This window comes from Acomys russatus, chromosome 3 (assembly GCF_903995435.1).
Source record: "Acomys russatus chromosome 3, mAcoRus1.1, whole genome shotgun sequence".
Taxonomy (NCBI): domain Eukaryota; kingdom Metazoa; phylum Chordata; class Mammalia; order Rodentia; family Muridae; genus Acomys; species Acomys russatus.
This window is the reverse complement of record NC_067139.1, coordinates 19788627-19804930: the sequence shown is the minus strand read 5'-3', so window position 1 is coordinate 19804930 and position 16304 is coordinate 19788627. Positions and strand designations below refer to the sequence as shown.

Below are 16304 nucleotides of genomic sequence, written 5' to 3'. Positions count from 1 at the left end.
CATGGTGGCCCATGCCATCACTCCCAGCACTTGGGAGACAGAAGCAGGTGGGCGTAGGCTTCTACCTTTTCCAAACCTACTTTATCTGATGTTCTTTAATGTTTATACCTCCCTTCCAATCCAGAAGTAGACCTTTTGGGGCTCAGTTCCTGGAAGTGATTCCCCTGGCGTAGCTGGCAGGATTTCAGCAGACCAGCAATTTCACCAAAGTTGCTGCGAGAGCCTGGAACAGCTAGAACCTTGAGCCCTGAAGCCTTCTCTGGAGCGGGTTGTTCTAGGAGCATCTCAAAGTGGAGTCATGAACAGCCAAACAATACCAAGACCAAAAAGCCCTGCCTCCTGTATTGGGCGCGCACGCGCGCACGTGTGTATGTGTGTGTGTGTGTGTGTGTGTGTGTGTGTGTTTTTCACAGTCTGTAATAAGATGTGTTTCAGTTGGCAAAAACCAAGCTCCCACACAAGGTGGTTCGTCTTCTAGTGGATAAACATCACCTGTTCTCTCACAAGTCCATTGCCAATCTCACACTTGGGATCAAAACAAGAACATGTGTGCATCCACTACAGGTGGGTCTATATGAGTTCAAGGCCATCCTAGTCTACAAATAGAGTTCTAGGACAACCAGGGCTACACAAAAAAAAAAAAAACCCTCTCAGGAAAAAACAAAAAACAAAAACAAAAAGAGAAGGGAGATGAATGAGAATATTACTGGCAGCACCGTGTAGCCTCAGTGACTTTTTAAAAAAGAGCCCTTGAAGCTATGAGGAGGAGGAAGAGGTGCAGGAGGAGCTAGACGGTAGCGGGTGGAGGGGAGCACTGATCAAAACATTAATGCATATTCATAGAGGAAATTCTCAAACACTAAGTTTCTAAGAAGGAAAACAAAATGTCTGGCCACAGGAAAATCATTGAAGTTATCAGCACAGTAAACAGAAATTCACGCAGGTCTGTGCTATAAGAGCTGTGAGTGTGTCTTGTGATTCAGCTAAAATGATAAAATGTGACTCTGTGCGCACTTTATCCAATTAGTGGTCATGGATAAGTAAAGAGTAAGGAATTGAACCAGAAATCATTGAGGAAGATCAAGAAAGCCAGATCTATCTGATAGCAGTCTCCTGTTGAAAGACTGTAGCAGATCCCAACCTGTAGATGAGGGATTTTTTTTTTTTTTTTTTTTTTTTTTTTTTGAGCCAGGGTCTCTCTGTGTAGCCATGGCTGTCCTGGATTCAGCTTGCAAACCAGGCTGGCCTCGAACTCACAGCGATCTGCCTGCCTCTGCCTCCCAAGTCCTGGGATTAAAGGACGCCCAGCAGCAAGGGACATTGTAACTACAACACGGGTGACATTTGAGAACACTGTCATCTGTACAGAAAACATTGAAGCTTATTTTGAGATGTAAAAATTACATTCACATTGTTGAGACCACAATATCTGACACAAATGAGAAAACAATTTATTTGCAGCTCACAGCGTCAGAGGGTTTCAGTTCACCTGGTGGGGATGGTCAGCTACAGTAGCTTAATTCACAGCCACAGAGGCAGGGGCTGTTCACATCACTACAAACCAGGAAGAGAGGCCACGTGAAAACTCTAAAGGCCTATCTGTATTGACCTGATTCCCAGATAGGCCCCACTCCCTAAAGACTCCAGAGCTTTACAAAATAATGTTCTCAGGGGAGAACACACACAACAGGAGCCTGTGGAGACATTTCAAATTCAAGCCATAACAGGATTAGCCTGCTTTGCTTCCCACAAAATTTTAAATAGTCAGATACACCCTTTCCAGAATCCTCAAACCTAGTCACTTGTCACAGTCATGCACTTTCTGGTAACGTACACTGTCCTAATAGAACACTGAACACATGGTGTCCAGGCTGCTCATCCAATGGCACCCCTCACAAAGGCCCAGACTGCTATGGAATCAGTACTTGATTGGCAGTTGGGAGCCTAAACAAGGGGCCGGATCTGCTATTCGGCACTGGATCTCCAGTAGTTGCTGCAGTGTTTTTTGCACACAGTGGCCACACTAGTTTGTTTGTTTGTTTGTTTGTTTAACCCCAGCTGGACCTCTTGAAATTTATATTTGGAACCATGGCCTTGAAAACCTGAGAGATCATTCTTTAGGGAACAAGAACACAGAACAGAGGGCAAGAATAGACAGCCCGCATTTTCTAGCACATCCTGCAAATAACCCTATTTTTCAAAATCCTCCTCAATGAACACATCCCCCACAGCTACAGAGACAAGCTACATCCTTGAATCTTTGATATTCCCTTGCTTTCTATGCTGTCTTACTCTAATATTCTGCACCATTGTTAAAATATCTTTTTGAGGTTGGCAATATTGTCTCCAAATATCAAACAATAAGGCCTCGGATAATAAAGGCAATTCCCAGTTGACGTCTCAGAATTGTCATAAAACTTAAAATGAGAATCTCTGAAAAAAAAAGTCTTCTGAAACACAGAATATGTCACACAAATATAAGTTACAAGACTTATTATGGATTAATAGTAAGCAAAGCCCAGAGGAAATTCTCATTGAAAATGCTATGCTTTAATTTCTGGGGATAAATGAATATATGATGAAGCTGCCATACTTCTGAATTAAGAGCACATTCAAAAAACTGAGGCTTTATTCATAATTTGAATTGCTTCCAGAAGATGGTCCCAAGTTATTTGCTTATTTAAAAGTTACCTTCATGTATTAAACACTGTAAATATATGGCAAGTTCATTACAAGTCAAAGAGCTTTATGCTCCTAAATTTTGTCTGTAGATGAATGTTTGTATCATAAAACCCATGACCATTCAAAGGGTAATGTAAGGATAGCTAGTTGAGCTAAATTTCAACCCAAACCACATCCATAACGAGCACATTCACATAGGATCACATGGATATGTCACAGGAATCAGAAGTGCAGTGTGACTGTAAAACAAACCAAGCTGGGGAACTACTTCTACCTCAATGTCACCAAGGTCAAACCCAAACAAGAACCATTCCTTCCATCCTTTCAACTGTTCTGACCCACACTCTATGCTCATGATTAAAAACAGGTACACAACTTTCTTAGCTAATTAAAGCGGTCAAAAATGAGGCAAGTCTATAGGTTAGAACAGTTTTATATATTCCAAGATAAATACAGCTGATATCTCAACAGCACAGTGGCTGGGTATAAAGATCATTTTGTGGGAATTTTTGACAAAACAACATTAAAGTTGAGTGATTATGTTCTAGTGCACAAAATGAAGAGAAAGCCCTGTAATCTCACACTCAGTTCATCTGTCAGCAGGAGCAAAGGTCAGCAACAGAGCACATGCCAGACAAGAGTAAGGCCTAGGTTTATCTCCACCAAAAACAGAGAGACCCTGTCAGTCAGTGGCCTGCTTCACACACACACACACACGCATGCACGCACCCACACACCAAACCAGACTGTTCCTTCTTCATTTTTGTCATTTCTTATCATTTTTTCTCGAACAGTTTCCTGGACCTATCTTGGCAGAGTGGAAGAAAGCCATCTTGTCAATCCCTTTCGTTTCATGACTTACTATCAGCCAGCCTTGGAATCCAGAGTCTAGCGGCACATCTAGGCTCGCCAATATGTGTCGTGTGCTAAGTGTTGCCAGGACTGTTTCAACAAACCTCCCTAAGGAAAGACGAAGGGAAACAGGTAAAGACTGCTGGGGAAAAAACCACACTCTGCTCCTCTCAGGAAAGAGTCCTTACAAAGAAAATATTTCCACTCACTCATTCCATATGGGTTTGCTGAGTCCTAACACTTACACACATTCAAAAAAAAGTGGTGAATGTCATTTAAAATTGGAAAAAGAAAAAACCCTCTGTTCGTGCCTTGCATGTTTACGTGAGAGGTAGATTTGCCAAACTCTCATGAGCAGGTAGGAAGCTTCCCACTGCCCCTGTCCCCCTGCATAACTGTGCACTAAGCAGCCTGGAGCCTGTGTGCTGAGGTCCAGCCCCGGTGAGGTCAGGGCATGAAGCAGGGTAGATGCAGGAGCAGAGAGGGGGACAGGGAGAAATGAGTCAAGCATCTGTACTTTTCATAAAACTATAAGTGTAATCTATTTGACATCTTTTTCACTAGTACTTTTCATAAATTATTTAATTGATACTAGCAGCTCTTCCATTGTTGTGTATGCTATAATTGTCAATTTGTGAATAAACATTTCAGAACAGTTGGAGATTCTTCTTAATTAAACTTAAATATCATATAAGCTTATGAATGATTACTTTACAACAGTGGGTCATATTCTGCTTGGTGGAAGGTCTTTGCAGCAATGAACTTATGAATAAACCCAGCTAAATTTTTTACACAAGTTTTAAATTTTATGATTTTATGCTTAAGTCTTTTATTTCTCTGGCATTCGCCTGGCTATAAAGGAAGAACTAGATATAATGCCCTTTTTTACTACTGTCCCCTCAACACTTATGTTGGGGGAAATAATGTTTTTCTGGTATTGATTTGAAAACTAGTGTCATAATTTAATTCCAGTCCATTTCAGGTATATTTCTGAACAATATTTTATTCCATAGATATGTTTTTCTGTTTCTTCTTCTGTAGCAAGAGTTTAAGTGACTCAGTTCCATGGCTAGATTACTGGAGTTTCACCCAGTAACCCTGGCTGCCCCCAGAACTTAACTATTTTTAAATTCTCTGGCAATTGTTCTCACAACTGATTCCTGTACCACTCTTTTAAATCTCTCCCCACAAAAAATAGCATTAAAATCCTATTGTTTTTAATCGAAATTGCACTGATTATGCAGCTCAACTTATGCAGAACTGGACTAATTCTATAAATATTCTTAAACCTCTTCCTTTCGTGTAGCTTTTCAAAACTACTACTTAAGTTTTTTAAAGTTCCTCCCATTTCCATCTCACGTCTCTATTTCTCATGTCGAGTTTATCATGAGAATTATATCATTTTGGCTTTCTTAAGAACCCTATTTTCAGGGCCAGGCACAGTGGCACATGCTTTAATCCCAACACACTGAGAAGCAAAGGCAGCTGGATCTCTGTGAGTTCAAGGCCAGCCTGGTCTACAAAGTGAGTCTAGGACAGCCAAGGCTACACAAAGAAAGCCTGTCTCAAAAAACCAAAACAAAAAACAAAAAACAAAAAACAAAAAAAAAGAAGAAGAAAGAAAAAGGAAAAAGAATCCTATTTTCAAATACACTTTCTTGGCTAAGTGAAAATCAGCACTATACGAAATTCAAAACTGCCTCCCCACATCTGCCTTTGCCACCAGATTTCCTTTCCAAGACGAAGTATTGCTTACCAGGGAAAGTGATTCGCAATCAGCATTGGGATATAATTTTTCATGGAAGAAATTCATATCTGTGTAACACGCGTGCACACACACACACATACACACACACATACACTCATACACACACACACAATGTTAAAGGCTAAAATGATCTCACATGAAGCAATCAAGTCTAAAGACAAGGTGCTGTAGCCTCAGTAAGCAGTAAGCCACACCTGTCAGTCAACCTTGAGTCCCTGCTTAAACCTTCACCTCCAATCTGTATGCTTCAGGTTCACCCAGAGTTCTCCCAACTCAGCAGTTTATTGATTGTCTCTGAAGAAGAGACAATCCAGTGGCCCAGATGAAAATAGTATTTAAGGTCCTTACTAAAAGCTCCTCACTAGACAATGACAGGTCTCCAGAGAGATTTTAAATAATAGCAAAAAAAGATATATTTATTAATTTTTAATGCAATTTTTTCTAAGCAGTCTGATTAAAACTACATAGTATCTGCACATAGAGAGAGAATGAACAGAAACTATGAATGTTATAAACGGTTTGCCGCTAGCTAACAAGTGTTAGGAAGGAAGATTAGCTCTGGGAGGGACTAACTAATAGGCAACAAAAACACTACATGAAGAACCAATGGTAGGGATAACCAGCTTCCCAGATGGGTCCTGAAAGGCATAGATGATGGTGATGGAGGACTCCAGGAAGACAGATCAGAGTCCTTGAGACAGAATGTAAAAAACAGGAGACAGTGGTCAACTCGAGCTGAGTCAGCTACCTGGCTCTTGGGACTTCCTGGCCAGAAAAGCATACGCAGTAGTGTGACTTGTTCCCCTAGTAAACATACCAACTTTTAAAGGGTCTTAGCCCCTAATACATGCCCTTGTATCTTATATAGCTTCTTAAAATTTAGTGAATTCGGGGTAAAACAAGCTTGGAAGCAAAGCACACCTCTTCCCTGGAAGTGCCGTCCTATAGGCACAGGGGAGAGGCCATAAGGAGAAGGAAGAGGGAAGGCCCGCCCCTGCGGGAGCAGGACCACTGCTGCTCCGCTCTGTCCACTCTTTTTCTAAAGAGCGCATCCTTGAATCCCTCCCTTATCTAACTAAGCATCCTCCTGTGCCTCGGCTTCTGTGAACACAAGAACCTAGATTGCTGCTCGGGTTGAGACCAGAGAAGTGTTATGAAGGTCTCCCCATAACAAAAGGATTGGTAAGTTTTCCTTCATCTTTCTTTTTTTTCTATTTTCTAAATATTAATTTCATTATGAAAGAGTGTTAGTCCCCTAGAGACCAAGCAAAGTCAAAAAGCACCAAGCCTGTACTCTGTGGCAGAGAACAGTGCAGCAAGACCCCAGTTGCTCTTTGCTTTATGATCACTACTTTGAGCTTTACTATGTGATCACTATTATCCCCTGTCACCATGGAGTAGAAATGTGTTTAGCAATAGTGACGTCAGTGGTTTTTAGATATAGTGGCATTTAAAGATTGTGACATCAATGGACTTGACTAGAGAGAGGGGCCAACATAACACAGGCCTGAACACTGGTCCTGAAGCCCAAGATACGGTACAAGATTGAAACCAAATTCCATTTTAAAAAAGTACAACTTGGTTATAGGGAGCAACAGAAGCCATGACTGCGTAAAGTCCTGAGTAAAAGTATATTGTTGACATGGAAAGCGGCCATGTCAAGGTCTCCAAACCCTAGGATCCATGGGAAACAGGCAAAGCTATTACCCATATGGCTCAGGCTCAAGAGAAATGGCAAAACTTTCATCCAATATGAACAATTGATCAGTGCGTGCAGACTAGCTTCCTGCTCCCAGACGTTTGCAGCCTGGCACTGCTTCCCTACAGAGACTTCCTACTGACACTGGCAAACCCTTCCCAGGTGCTGCACTAAGAAACACAGCATTCACTATGCAAGTGCCTGTTCTTTCTTCATTCCCTCAGTGCCCCTGCTGCACCTAACTAGGGCTCCAATGCCCACACTGCAAGGTGCATGGCACTTGGCATTATTCATAGATCTATGCAGCAGCTTCTAGTCCAAGCAGCCACAAAGGCTGTTCTTCACAGAAGACCATACAGTGTGAGTGTTAGACAAGCAGAGAAAGATGACCTTGTCTGCTAGTCCAGAGTAGGAATAAATGGATCATCTGTGAGCTGTCCCAGGGAGAAAATGCAGACAGAGGATGCCATACTCTGGACATGGTTTGGGGCTTATACACTCTGTATAAAATAAGCTTTTCCATCAGACCAAGGGCAAACATCCAAAAAATACAAAAATGTAGCAAAAAGCACTGTGGAATGTTTCAAACCTGATCCTACAGCAGCTGTGACCACTGAGAGATAACCAGGTCATCATCAATTCCCAGGGACCTAAGGCCATCACGGAAGGAACAAGTTCTGGTGTCTAGAGATCCTTCATCTTCCAAGGCAGACAATGGCTGTAAACGCCAGTACACTGGTAATTCTCCCTTGTCTCCAAGTCCCATCATTTGGCATTCATCGTGAATACTGCCTTCCTATTAATGTGCTTGTCCTCAGAATTTCAATTATACAACTAACCGTGCACAACACATGGGGGCAAGGGTTATAGAAAGAAAGGAGAAAAACAACCCACAGCAGAGACTTTCTGTCACAAGAGAAATCAAGAAACCCAAAGCTAATGCTCCCTTGACAACCTGACATTGCTTCCCTGGGCATGTGGGTCACAATGAGCTTTATTGGGATCACCATTGTGGAAAATGCATGCTCAAATCACCAGTCATATTCATCACTGCACATTCTCCCTTTAAAATAAGAACACTGCTTTATTAATCCAGAAATAACATCAACTGTAACTTGATATGGAACTGAAATCCTGCACCATCTACTGGAACTCAATACAGAGCTCCAGGCCTGTGTCACTCTGAATCCTCTAGCAGAGTCCACTGAAGACATCATCCTAAACACACTTCTGCTCCATGACAAAAGAACACATGTAGTGCGCAGTGAAACTCAGTATGTATCTGCAGAGGATGCTATGGGAGGCACATGTTACATGAGGCTCCCCAAGTTTTCCCCATAAAGCAGAGAGGAGAAGATGCTAGTCTGGGTATCAGGAGTCCCTCCTTGGAGTTCCCAGTCCTCAGCATCTGTGTGGCTCCAGAAAAGATACTGAGCCTTCTGAGCTCAAGGCCACACAGAAGGTAGCAGTCCCACCAGATATCTTAAAAGACTACCCAAAGGAGGAAGAGGTCAACTCAGGCATTTTGGGAAAAGCTAAGTTTCACTGTCAATTTGATGGGACTTAAAACCACCATGAAAACAACCCTCTGAGTGTGTCTATCCAGGTGTTTCCAGAAAAGTTTAACGGAAAAGAGGAAATTCCCGATGACAGTGGGTAGCAACACTGCATGTGCTGGAGACTGAGGAAAAGGGAGGAAGTGAGCTGAGCACCTGTGTACATCTCTCTCTGCTTCCTGACTATGGACACAGACATGATCCGGCGGTCATGTCCTCCCCGTCATTACAAACTACAGTCCTTCAAACTATAGGTCAAGATAAAGCCCTTCTTTCCTGTTGGTGCTCCAGTGCAGGTGTCTCAGGTACTGTTCTGCTGCCAGAATGGCAACTTGACGAAGGCAACCTATAAAAAGAAGTGCTTAATTGTTTCTTTTTTTTTTTTTTTTTTTTTCTTCTTCTTACAAATAAACAGTGCTTACAGCTTCAGAAGGTTAGTCCATGAATATCATGGCAAGGAGCACAGAGACAGGCAGACAGACATAGCACTGGAAAAGTAGCTAGCAGCTCACATCTGATCCACAAGTTGCAGGAAAAGAGACAGAGACACTGGGACAGGCATGAGCTTTTGGCACCTCAAAGCCCACCCTGAGCATCATACTTTCTCCTAACGCTTCCCAAACAGTTCCAATAACTGGGGATGACACATTTCAAATATATGAGTATATGGTGGCCATTCTCATTCAAACCACCACAGCCAGAAACTTGTCCAGAAGTGAGAAAAGTATCTAACATACCTGGCCTAAATTCTTCTGTGGAAATGCTATGGTGAAGTATGCTGGAGGTTTCCCACATGAGCAGGAGGGCTATAGCATCTGTTGCTTCATCACAGGGCTTTGTGCCATCAGGATCAGGAGGAGAAAACACTCGTTTCTCTTACTCATTACCTACACATCACACACAACAATTCACCAGCACTCTTGGAGACAGACACAAAGGTCACCATTTTAAAAGATAACAGTCCCTTCCTTATGACATATGTTTATGATCCAACAGAAAACATAATAAATTGAAGAAAATTGAATTGACAAAGATCAGAACAAATGCCAGCCAACCCCAGAGCAATCAAAAAGCATCCTTACCTAATGAGTCCTTACCTAATGAGAGAGGGTAAAATATGCAAGCCAGGTTAGACATTCTTCTGAGAGCAAGCCAAGGTGTTTCCACTATCCTATGCATTCTGGAAAAATTCCCTCTGACCACTACTTGCACATGCAAGTCATGATGTCCTCCTAAAAGTAGAATGCCCATAGGAACCCAGTGTTTATAACTGCATATACTTGCTAAGTCGCTTTAAAAAAAAAGTTATTGCATTTATTTACGTACTGAAGGAGAAGCACGCAAGTGCTGAGGCATGAGCATGTAGGTCAGGGAACAACCATTGACAGTTGTTCTTCCTTTTCCACCATAAAGATGCAGGAATCCAAGCCAGGTTGTCAAACTTCAGAGCAACTACTTTTACCAACTGAGCATCATTCCAGTCTACTCACTGAACCATTTCAACAGTCCTGTGTTGACTTCTTTAAATGTTCAAATCCTAGATGGGGAGGAACCATCTGTAATTTGTTCTTTCCCACTGTCTCAAAAACCAGAGAGGAAGAGAGAGAGGCAGGAAGAAGTGGGAGGAAGAACAGGAAGAAGGGGGTTGGGAGGACAGCTAGAAGCTAGGAACTGAGGAAGAGGAAGAGCTGGTAGAACATCTCCAAGAAACAACAGGCTCAGTTTTAAAGAGTATTTTCCTATTACCTTGCTGTTATTTTTATTTCCAATTTCTAGAATATTTTGAAAAGACAAAAGCAACCTGAGCCAAGACATCAGAAAATTAAGCAACCTTGGACCTTTTCTTAGTGACACATATAAGTAACCAGCCAACAATGGTGGTCAGCATCTAAGATAAGGGAAAATAACGATGTGGAACCCAGAGAAGCCACTCCAGCTGCTCCTGGAGATGCTTAGGAGCCCCCCAGCAGCAAAACCTCTTTTTCTAAGATTTCAGAAGTGACCAGGTACCTCAGGCTAAGCAATCTGTCTCACATCCATCAGTGCCTATGTCTCACTCCCACATCTATGCACATCTGTCATCACAGAAATTAATTAAGGGAAGAACTCTGCATAAAGGTTAGAAGAACCACTTCCCAGGTCACCACCCTGTTAAGAGATAGCCTAAACGGCAATGCTATGCCAAACATAGTATGCTGCTCTCTGAAAAAAACCAGAGTCAGCAGCAGGTGTCTCCAATAAATGTCACAGGCCAAAGGTGAGTGAGAACGTTCACTGTACTAGAAATCAGCAGGTATACACGGATACAAAGAGACCTAAAATTCAGATACTTGTATGTGCACACACGCGCACACATACAGCCAGTTCAGGGAGTCATTAGCTATGAGCTTAAAAATATGTGAGTAAGGCCTGGTTTGGTGGTGCATGCCTTTAATCCCAGCACTTAGGAGGCAGAGGCAGGAGGATCACTGTGAGCTCGAGTCCAGGACAGCTAAGCCTACACAGAGAAACTCTGTCTCTGGGGGAAAAAAAGCTTGCCTTGTACTAAATACATACAGACTATACTTCCTGACAACACAGTGTGTCAGTCTTCTGAATAGCATTTATGCATTTACAGTGTCTTAGGAGCCACAAAAGTCACCTAGAGATGCATGAGCATGTTCTACAGGGTGTGCACTAGTGACATACAAATAGTACACTGCTGTACAAAAGAGAAGGGCATTTGTGCACTTTGGTATCTGCAGTGGCTTCCCAGCAGATAGCAGGGGATCTGTGTATGAAGGCTCCAACTATACAAAAATGGTACTGGAGTTAAGGAAGCTCTTGTCCTCAGTCACTCAACTCAGTCACTTTTAGCCATCAGTCAGACCTCCACGGCACACATGGCAGGAAGGCCACACCAGTCACGCATTTATGTTGTTCTAACTATGAACAGCGCTCTCACAGAAAAACAGGAAACAAAGCAAAGACACCATTTTCAAATATTATACCTAATCATTCCTTCACTTGATTTTCAGTTTTTGAGACAGTCTTGCAATGTGGCCCAGATGGCCATGAACTCACAATCTCTCTGCCTCCACAAGAATGTAGCCACTATGCCGAGATTAAAACATTCATTAAAAAGTAAATATAAAACAAGGAGAGTACACACTTCCCCCAATCTTAAAGCTCATACCCAAACTCTGAGGACATTTCTACTAAGTAACCTTAAAGTCACAGTCCAACAAGGCCACTGTCCTTGGATAAAGAGGTGAACATTTAAAAGAGAAGCATCAGAAAAACATCAAAAGGCATCAGTCTTTGGTTTACAGAGTTAAGTAGCCACCTGTGACCGCTATCCTTGGCTGTCAACTTGACTGCATCTGGAACTAACTAACCCCAAAAGGCTGAGCACATTTGTGGGGATTATTTTCTGAATTAAATCATCAAGCGGGAAGGCCTGCTTCTAATCCAGATCTTTGAGGAAGGAAGATAACACCTTTAATCCACATCTTTTGAAGTGGGAAGATCCACTTTTAATCTCACTAGCAAATCAATTCCTTCACTGGCATTAAAGTCTACTTCTTCAGAAGTCCAGGGTAACTGAAGACCAGCTGAGACATCCAGCCTCATGGACTGAACACCTTCTGGATTCTTGGACCTTCCATTAGTAGGCAGCCATTGCTATATCAGCTGTACTCCATTCTAATGAGTCCCCTTTCTACATATTTATAGATTCATCCTGTAAGTTCTGTTCTTCTAGAGAATACTAATCAATATACCACCAACTCTGGAGGGCATCACGCTACAGAGTGAACTAAATCTTTCTGCTATAGCAACCAGCACTAAAGAAAGACAGGAGAGTAATTTTCTAGCATAAATCAAATAATAATAAAAGAGATTCCTTCCTTTCATATGTAAGGAATACAGCCCAGCAATCTGAGCTAATAAGGAGAGCATGAGATTAGGCATTTTTGTGATTCATCATAGTAAAACCTTTAAGTAAGACCTACAGAACAACAGATTAGAAAGCAGTTAGGGAGAATATCGTCAAGTCCCCACACCTTCACCATATGTTAAAGTCTTTGTTTCTACATCTTCTCTCTTTAGTGCTGGGAATGCACTCAACCTCCTGCCAGATAGGAAGTGCTGTGCCTCTAAGTCGCAGCTCAGCAGGATGTGAGCCATGGACCCTGGGACAGGGTCTTTTATCTCCTCAAAATCCTGCAAGAGAAAGTGAGGACAGAGCACACCCTGGCTCCCTGCTTACAAGGCAGCTCTGATGAGGCCAGTTCCAGGTGTCCTTCATGTTTACTCAATAGTATCAATGTGAGATATTGGACATCCTGTGACGAGAATACAGCAGCTGAGCTGGGCCAGCACCTCTTGCCATGGCTCTATTTCTGAACGCCACATAACCCCATATGTCCCCTTGAGAGAGAACCAACACTCTCTTAGCAAAATATATGCAGAAGAAATGAATATGTTTCCTATTTTTCCTGTGAGGCCAAAAGCAGTAAGTTCACTTTATCTGAATAAGAAGCCTGCAACGTTTACCACTGCTCCCCTCCAGACTTCCCCAGCTTAAGTCGGCTTTAGATACTTTGCTTAGTTTTATTTGAAAGCAAATTTCTGACAGAAAGGGATAGAGTAGAACTGTATTTTAAAATTCACTAGTATCAATGCATATTTATTCAAAAAGTTTAAAGAAAAAAATTTACTCAGGAAAGTCAAAAAGAAGACCAAACAGTGCTAACATTTTTAAGTTAATATTTTAAATGAAAAAAAGCAAAAAATTTTAAAGTATAAATCCACAAAGTTGAAGGAAAGTCATATGATGGCATTTAAAGGTTACTTTATTTTATTTTTGTTTTTTTCAAGACAGGATTTCTCTGTGTAGCCTTGGAGGTCCTGGACCTTTTTTGTAGACCAAGATGGTCTTGAACTCACAGAGACATGCCTGCCTTTGCCTCCCCAAGTGTTGGGATTAAATGTGTGCACCACCGCACCCAGCTGATCACTATATTTTAAAGAAGATTTTTACATTAAAGGAAGAGGCTAGCAGAAGCTTACCAGCATTAGCTCTCAAGGCAGACTTTGAATCCATGTGCTGCTGGTTACTCTCTGTACCTCATCACACGTGTGGCATGGGACATGGTTTGGAGTCTGATAGTGAGTCCAAATTCTGATCCACATATATGAAATGACTTCATGTGTGTGACACTCACTTAGCTTCTCTCCACTTCCTTCCAGGTTCTAACAGTGAGGACAATCATACCTACCTCCTAGGTGGAGACTTGAACCCCTGTACACTTGCTTGTAGGAATGCAAAACCAGACAGCCACCAAAGGAAACAGTGCAGGGGTACCTGCAGAAGTGAACACAAAATTATCATATGGTTCACCAGTTCCACATTGCAACTCATGGGACTGAGGCATCAGGGCACTTGATGTGGCTGTGTCCATGTCACCAAAACACATTTACTTAGGATCTCCTCCATTCCCCATGCATGTAAGTTGCAAAGCATGGGCTAGCACTCAGTAGATATTCCTTTGATACCAGCTCCCGTCTTACTCTCCTGCTTCTCTGACTCCTTGCAGTCCTCACTGACTCAAAGACTCTGACCTCTGGGCTGTATGCCTTCTGTGAGGTGCACCTCCCAGCACTGGGCTTCTCTGTCAAGAACACCCTTCCATGGAAATGCCCACTGCAGTGGGGTGAAGACCAAGAAGCCACGTCTCGCCACACTACAAAGCTAAGATGACTAGAGAACCCACTGATTGTCATACTTTATTTCCTAGATTGCTTGCTAACAATCATCTCAAAACCAGGCTCCTGACATGAGGAAGGAAAGAGGAAAGCTCCTCGATATTATAAATATTCTTTTACTTGACAAGAGAGAGACTATGTTACTTCTACTGATGCTTTTTAAAGCATTTTATAGGGAGAATGCATGAACCTCCCTAGGAAGGGAAAATAGAGTACATTTTGTGGATAGACTAAAGGTGGATGGGGATGGGAACAAGAGGGATTTGGTGAAGGGAGAGGAGATTCAGGGAGAGAGGAAAAAAGAAATTTAAGTTACTTTATTATAAAATCCCAAGCAAAAATTAAAAAAAAAAAAAAAAGAGCTCACCCAACCCAGTCTCCAGGGAACCAGAAAAACACTACATTTTTACGATGTATACCCTACAAATCTAAGTTTTAAAACAAAATGAATTTGTAAAATCTGAAGGACAGACAGCTACACTGAAGCAATTCCCACCTCTAGCAGTTGTCAGCAGCAGCGGCAGCAGCATCTCGAATTGTCTTTCCTTTCTGAGGGCCTTTTTTGCCATCTTCTCACTTCCTTTTATTTATTCCATGTAAACTACAAACAGTTTCAATATTTTCCTTACCAAGATCTTTGTGTGGATGTAACATATATGCAACTACATATAGCTCAGCTCTGCCCTGCATTATGTCCTGAAATGCATGTGTTCCCACAGATCACTGTCTCAGACCAGCAGCCCAAACACATTCTTTCTCTCAGGCCAGTGAGAGCTCCAACTCTCCTGCCTAAAGGTTTCCTTTCTTCCCCTACAGCTTCCTCCTAAACAAGAGACCACAAATCTGAGTGTCTGATCACAAGTGTAAAAGCCTGGAAGACCCCAAGTATAAAGGCAAATACAGTAAATGGCTAACCTCAAATACTAGGGTAATTACCAACTTCAAAAATAAAAATAAAAATAGTCTCGTCTAGTGCTTGCATGTTTATAAACATTATTTTTAAAACGTACTTGGTGTATCTGAATTGTACAATACTAACTATGCCTTCCTCCATAGGCCACTCATGTGTGTGTGTATGTGTGTGTGTGTGTGTGTGTGTGTGTGTGTGTAAAACATGAAGCTTCCTTTTTGATGAGCCAAGAAGTTTTACCTGCTAATGAGATTCATTTCCTTGTAGTACTTCTCACCTGTGGCAAATCTGCCACATCTAATTTGTTTTAAAAGGAATTTTAATCACCCAATCAATCAAACCCTTGACCTTTAGCCTTCACAGCCACTCCGCCATGGTCAAAATCAGCACTGAAAATTCATCTTGCAACACTTCTGGTGTCCTCAAGCTCCAAAATGCTCATGACAAGAATATAATTTGAACAAGCCTTCTGATAGATGAAAAAATGGTACAGAGAGTTTTGAAATTGGCTTTTGCAAAGACTCTTGAATAAAAGTAAGTATCCACATTACCATTGAGTAATAACTTTTCCTCCACTGGGGTTTAAAGACTTAACAACAATTTAAGTTTCTAGACAGTGAAACCTAAAACAACAGCCTATTTGGTGGGGGAAGGGGTAAATCATTTGTCCTCCTGCAGAGCTAAGGAGTCAGGGTCCTTCCCATGCTCATACCAGCCCCATGCATGCACTCACTGACGCCAATCTTCCTGCTTCATCCTGTCAAAGGAGAAGGAAGCTTGCATCTTGCCTAGGACAAGGCGTCAGGCTCAGTCCCTTCAACATATACAAAGACCCACATTTCTCCCACTAAGACCAAAAGTACCACCCTCTAACAAAACAAATACAGTGTCAGCTCCCACCCTTTTCAGGACTGTATCTCTTTCTTTCCTAAAAAGGAACAAACTTAGTATCTAAACAGAGCTTAGATACTAAACACAAACCCATGTCTATCCTTAGCCAAAAGAAGCCCAGCAACCCCTCCTAGCTAACTCCTGCTCACTCTAACATCCTCTAAGAAAAGCTACCCTCTGCCTGTCTGTAAGGGTGAC

The 16304-nt window shown here is 42.0% G+C and overlaps 1 protein-coding gene across 7 annotated transcripts in view; it reads right to left on the bottom strand.

Moving 5' to 3' along the window:
* Positions 1–16304, bottom strand: part of Fars2 (phenylalanyl-tRNA synthetase 2, mitochondrial) — a 406536-nt gene that overhangs the window by 363450 nt on the left and 26782 nt on the right. For 4 of the 7 annotated variants that reach the window (XM_051170083.1, XM_051170062.1, XM_051170076.1 and 1 more), the window contains exon 2: positions 13819–13904. The exons of 1 other annotated variant lie outside the window; for it this stretch is intronic. The gene's annotated coding sequence lies outside the window, so the exon portion shown is untranslated. 2 more of the 7 variants (XM_051170077.1, XM_051170079.1) reach the window with 1 other exon arrangement.